Source organism: Periplaneta americana, chromosome 17, assembly GCF_040183065.1.
Source record: "Periplaneta americana isolate PAMFEO1 chromosome 17, P.americana_PAMFEO1_priV1, whole genome shotgun sequence".
Classification (NCBI taxonomy): Eukaryota; Metazoa; Arthropoda; class Insecta; order Blattodea; family Blattidae; genus Periplaneta; species Periplaneta americana.
The window spans coordinates 3,644,064-3,650,083 of NC_091133.1; positions in this window are offsets into that span (position 1 = coordinate 3,644,064).

Genomic DNA, 6,020 nt, shown 5'->3' on the forward strand with positions numbered 1-6,020 from the left:
AAGACGATTAATACCAAAGTTTAATTTAACAGTTTTGTTAGAATTAATCATAAGATTATTCGCACTACACCAATCAACAACCCTACTTGATACATTAGCAGTTCCATAGACAATATGTCACTATTTTTATGAATAGTATTAACGGCTAAATCATCAGCAAACATAAAAGAATCAGAACATCCATCCCGAATATAGTCGGGAAGATCATTAACATAAATAATAAACAATAAAGGTCCCAAAATTGAGCCTTGAAGCACACCATGTTTTAATTCCTGATACTGTGACCTTTTACCATTTGCCAAAACAGATTTATGCCTATCATTCAAATAAGACACTAAAAATTTTACACTAAGAAACCATAATATTTAAGCTTAAGTAAAAGTGTTTCATTAGAAACTGTGTCGAAAGCCTTTGAGAAATCATAAAAGCTACTACTAATATGATAACCATTTTCAATACCCACAAAACAACGTCTAACAAAGGACACCACAGCCTCCACAGTACTATGTGAAGTCCTAAAACCATATTGACAGTTGGTGAACAAACAATTATATTCAAAGTAATTGTAGATTTGTTTCTTAAGCAAAATCTCAAAAACTTTCGACAAAGTAGGTATTATACTTATAGGTCTATAATTGGATATCTCATTTCTACAACCTTTTTTAAAATTACGAATTACCTTAACAAACTTAAAAGAATCAGGAAAAACTCCAGAGTCTATACAGAATTAAAAATATGGGCAAGAGGCTCAATAATGTATACCGAAGCAATCTTCAATATTTTAGAATTAATGCCATACACATCAAGACAAGAGCTAATGTTCATACCTAAAATAACATCATAATTTTCATCAACACCAAAATGTTTAAAAGCAAATGTCTGAATAGGTTTGATTCTATTGACTAAAAAATTTTGAGCGTGGTGATTTTTTGTGAGGTTATTTACAATGAAATTAACATTATCAATAAAAAAAATTAATAAATTGGTCAGCATCAATATCTGATGAAGAAACGTTAGATTTAGACTGGCTGTTTGTAAGACTAGAAATAATTGACCAAGTCATCTTCGTTTTATTATTAGAAGCATTAATTAAACTTGAAAAGTAATTAACTTTTGTACACCTTAAATTTCTTTTATATAATTTTTTCTTTTCATGATAGACATCTTTAAACTCATCAATACCTTGATAAACATATAAATCATAGAACAAAAGACATCTCAGTTTAAGGTTATGAAGCTCGTTAGTATACCACTTATTATAATTATATTTCCTCGTATTTGGCACGATTGTATTATCAACAAAGGGAATAGCTTTGTTTATTACATCAATGAAAAGTGAAAGAAAATAATTAACTTTATCATTAACATTATCCAATGTATATATATTAAACCAATTTATATTCATAAGTAAATAAATAAAATAAGGTATACTTAAGTCATTAAAAACACGTACAGGATTTGAATACATTATAGTATTATCAGGTAAAATTTTATGAGTACTATTTATTTTAAAGCATATCGCCTCATGATCAGAGAATATAGTAGGAACAACACCTGCTGTACAAAGATTATCATCTTCATTGGTAACAACATTATCTATACATGTACCTATATTTCCATTATTACCAAGGCGAGTTGGTTCAAAAATAGTAAGTCTAACACCAAAACTTATAAACAAATTAATGATATCTTTAGCATCCTGATTATCAGTGCAAAGAAAATCAATATTAAAATCCCCAGCTAATACAATATTAATATTTCTATCAATTTTAAAAGTTGATTCCAGAAGATCATACACACTATTATAAAATATATTAAAATCAGTTCTATTACAATCAGGAACTTTATAAAAAGCCACACACAATAAGTTCATAGCAGAAATGTACGTGGAACATACTTCAAATAAGTAAGATTTAATCACCGATTGAAGATTAATTACAGTATCAAATTTTAGACCTTCTTGCACAGAAATAGCAGAACCGCCATGTTGTTTCGATAGAGGTCTACAAAAACTGTCAGCCAAAACAAAACCAGGTATATACACTAAAGACAGTTCTTCACGATTTAACCAGTGTTCAGAAATACATAAAATATGAACATCGTATTCCTTAATAAGAACTGAAATATAATCAATCTTAATAGATAAACTTTGTACATTCCAATATAAAATGTTAGCAGAGCCATTAGAGGTTAACTTACAACCTTGACTCAGTCACTCAGACGGTATCTGATTATTATTAGGTGGCTGGAATAACTGCTCATTTCTAAGAACACCATAAACTTCTGACACAAAGCAGCCTTCAGGCCAACACTCTGCTGAAAACACACTACCAAACTTCTGTTCGTCAATTTCAACATGGAAGGAAGCATAAGAATCATGTTTTTTTTCTAATCTCGTTACTTTGATAGGCTTTAAGTTACGAGACCGAAGATATTGATTTATTTCAGACTCTGTCATTCATTCATTCATTCATTCATTTATTTTATTCCATAGATCTTACATGAGCAATGAAGCTTTAAGATGTGGAACATGTCAACATTTTACAATATTACAATTACAATTTTTACAAATTTTTATAGTTTTACAATTTAGTAATTTTCTACAATTTTTACAATTTTGTACAATTTTTCTTACATTTTGGCGAGATGTAGTGAGATGAAATGAGGTCCGAGGATTCGCCAAAATATTACCCGGCATTTGCCTTTTCGGTGGGGGAAACCTCGGAAAAACCCAACCAGGTAATCAAATCAAAGGGGGTAATCAAATCAAAGTTGTTGATGCTAAGGACTCGCCATAGACCATCCGGCTTCAGTCCCACGGCTGTGGAAAACCTCGGAAGAAACCAAAGTCCAAAGGGGGATCCAACCCAAGCCCGAACGCAGCTCCGGAACAGCAGCCCAGCGAGTCTGCCGACTGAGCTACATCGATGGCTCTACTAAAAGTATACAATACATAGCCAATCAGATTATTAAATTTACAAACGCAAACGATCATTCATAAGTTGAGCTATATTATAATACAAAACAATTTAATTAAATTTAAGGTATAAACAATTCAACCAGTTGTGATATACAGAAATTGATAATACATATCATGCAAACTACTTCAAATTACAAACACAAACTATTTATCAGTAGAGCTATATAGATTACTATTAAATTTAAAGCATATACAATTCATCGGCCAAAACTATACAAATATATACAATACAAAGTAGCATACTTTCATTATGCTATACAAATTTGTGCAATTAATATCAAGTAGATTAATTCAATTTATAATCATAAACAATTCATCAGTTGAGCTATACATATTACCATTCAATTTACAGTAGGTCTAGATACAATTCATCAGTAGAGCTACACAGACTAGTAATCATTTTAAGAACATATACAATTCATCAGCCAAACTATACAAACATATACAATCAAATTAGTTCAATTTACAAACTTATTTTCGTTAAGCTATACAATTCATATGAAGTAGATTAATTCAATTTATAAGCTTAAACAATTCATCAGTTGACGTATACAGTACATACAATTCATCAGTTATGCTAAACAAAAAATACAATACATAGTAAACAGATTAAGTCAATATAAAAACATATTTTAGTTGAGCTATATAAAATTGTACATGTCATTTAAGTAGAATAATTCAATTCATAAGCATAAACAATTCATCAATTGTGTAGAAGGTATGAGTATGTAGAAATTTGGTTAATTCTTTTCTGAACCTTTTCTCGTTGTTCTTCAAATCTTTAAGATTATTAGGCAGTGCATTGAAGACTGTTATACATGAATAGCGAACTCCTTTTTTAAAACAGCTTAGACTAACAGAGGGTAGATGAAGATCTGATTTATGTCTTGTATTAAAATGATGAATGTCTTGATTAGTACTGAATTTATCTTGGTTCTTAATATACAGCATCATTAGGGAAAGAATGTATTCACAAGGTAAAGTCAAGATTTCTAAGTTTCGGAAAATATTTTTACATGAGGTCCTTTTATGCACACCGGCCATTATTCTTATAGCTTTCTTTTGTAAAACAAAAACGTGTTTAGCTTCAGACGAGTTACCCCAGAATATTAATCCATATTTCATTACAGAGTGAAAATATGCAAAGTATGACATTTTAAGTAAGTTTATATCACCAATAGTAGATAAGGATCTTAATGCATAACAGGCAGAGCTCAATTTACGAGTAATACATTCTATATGCGTTTTCCAGTTCAAGTGATTATCCAATTCTAAACCAAGAAACGTTGTGCTTATAGATTCTTTGAGATGAGTTCCATTTAATCGAATACTGTAGGAAACCTGAGCACTATTGTGTGTACTAAATTTGACTGCACTGGTTTTATCAACATTAAGTGCTAGTTTATTTGCATGGAACCATTCATTCATTAGATTGAGCACTGTATTAGAAGTGTTTATAAAATGATCGTATTGTTTGCTTGAAATAATTACACTTGTATCATCTGCAAATAAAATTACTTTAGATAAATTGTTTATGGTCAAGGCTAAATCATTAATATAAACTAGAAACAACAATGGACCTAAAATTGACCCCTGCGGAACACCATGTTTAATATTTCTAAATTCTGAATAAGTAACTTTATGACTATTTGGTACATTTATTTCTACTTTTTGTTTTCTATTTGATAAGTACGATGTAAACCAACCCAACATCTCATCTTTAATACCATAAAACTTCAATTTTTTTACTAATATACTATGGTCTACACAATCAAATGCTTTAGCCAAGTCACAAAAAATCCCACCTACATGTAGTTTCGAATTTAATGAATTTAGTATTTCATCAACCAAACTAAAAGCAGCATTCTCTGTCGATTTTTGTTTTCTAAATCCAAACTGTTCTAAAACTAATATATTGTTGGACTCCAGGTAATGATATAATCTATTATACATAACTTTCTCAAACACTTTTGAAAATGTTGTTAATAATGATATGGGTCTGTAATTAGCAATAGTACATTTATCTCCCTTTTTGTATATTGGTTTTACTATTGAATATTTGAGTCTTTCTGGAAAAATACCACATTGCATTGACAAATTGCATAGATAGCTTAACGGATGGGATAATATTTCAGAACAAGCTTTCAGAACTTTACTTGGAATTTCATCATATCCAGAGGAATATTTTGTTTTTAGTTGTTTTATCACATGCATGATTTCTGCTGCGGTAGTGGGAATAAATTTGAGACCTAAAAACTCAGTGTTAAATGCATCAGTTAGGTAACCAAGTGCAGCATCTTCTGGACAATCTTGAATGTTTAAGTTCTGAATAATATTTATATAGAAGTCATTAAAATGATTTGCAATTGATTTTGGGTTATCTATTTTACTATCATTGATTTTAATGCAAGTAATATTTTCACTCTTTGAATATCGATTAGTTTCATTTTTAATAATATCCCAAGTAGTTTTAATCTTATTATCTGAATTTTGTATTTTTTCATTCAGATACATTTTCTTTGCATCTTTTATAACTTTTGTCAAAGTTTTACAGTAATTCTTGTAGTAATTAAGAACATGAGGATCATCACTATTCCTACTCATTAAATATAGATTCCTTTTTCTAGCACATGATATTATAATTCCTTGAGTTATCCACATGTTTTTACTTTTACATTTTTTCACCACCTTGACTGGAAAACATTCATTGAAATAATTCGTAAATGTAGTGAAAAATGCATTAAATTTAGTATTAATATCAATGGTATCGGTACTATATACATTTTCCCAAGATTAATTTTGTAGACATGTATTTAAATGATGAAGAGATTCAGCATTTATAATCCTTTTTTTTATTTTTAGATTAACACTTTGGAATTTTTCACTCATATTGAAAACACTTAGAATTTGTGCATCGTGATCAGACAGGCCATTGACTAATGGTACTGTTGAATAGGAATTCAATCTACTTTTATCTATAAATATATTATCAATGGCAGTACTACTTCCAGCTTGTGTTCTGGTTGGAAAACTTACTGTG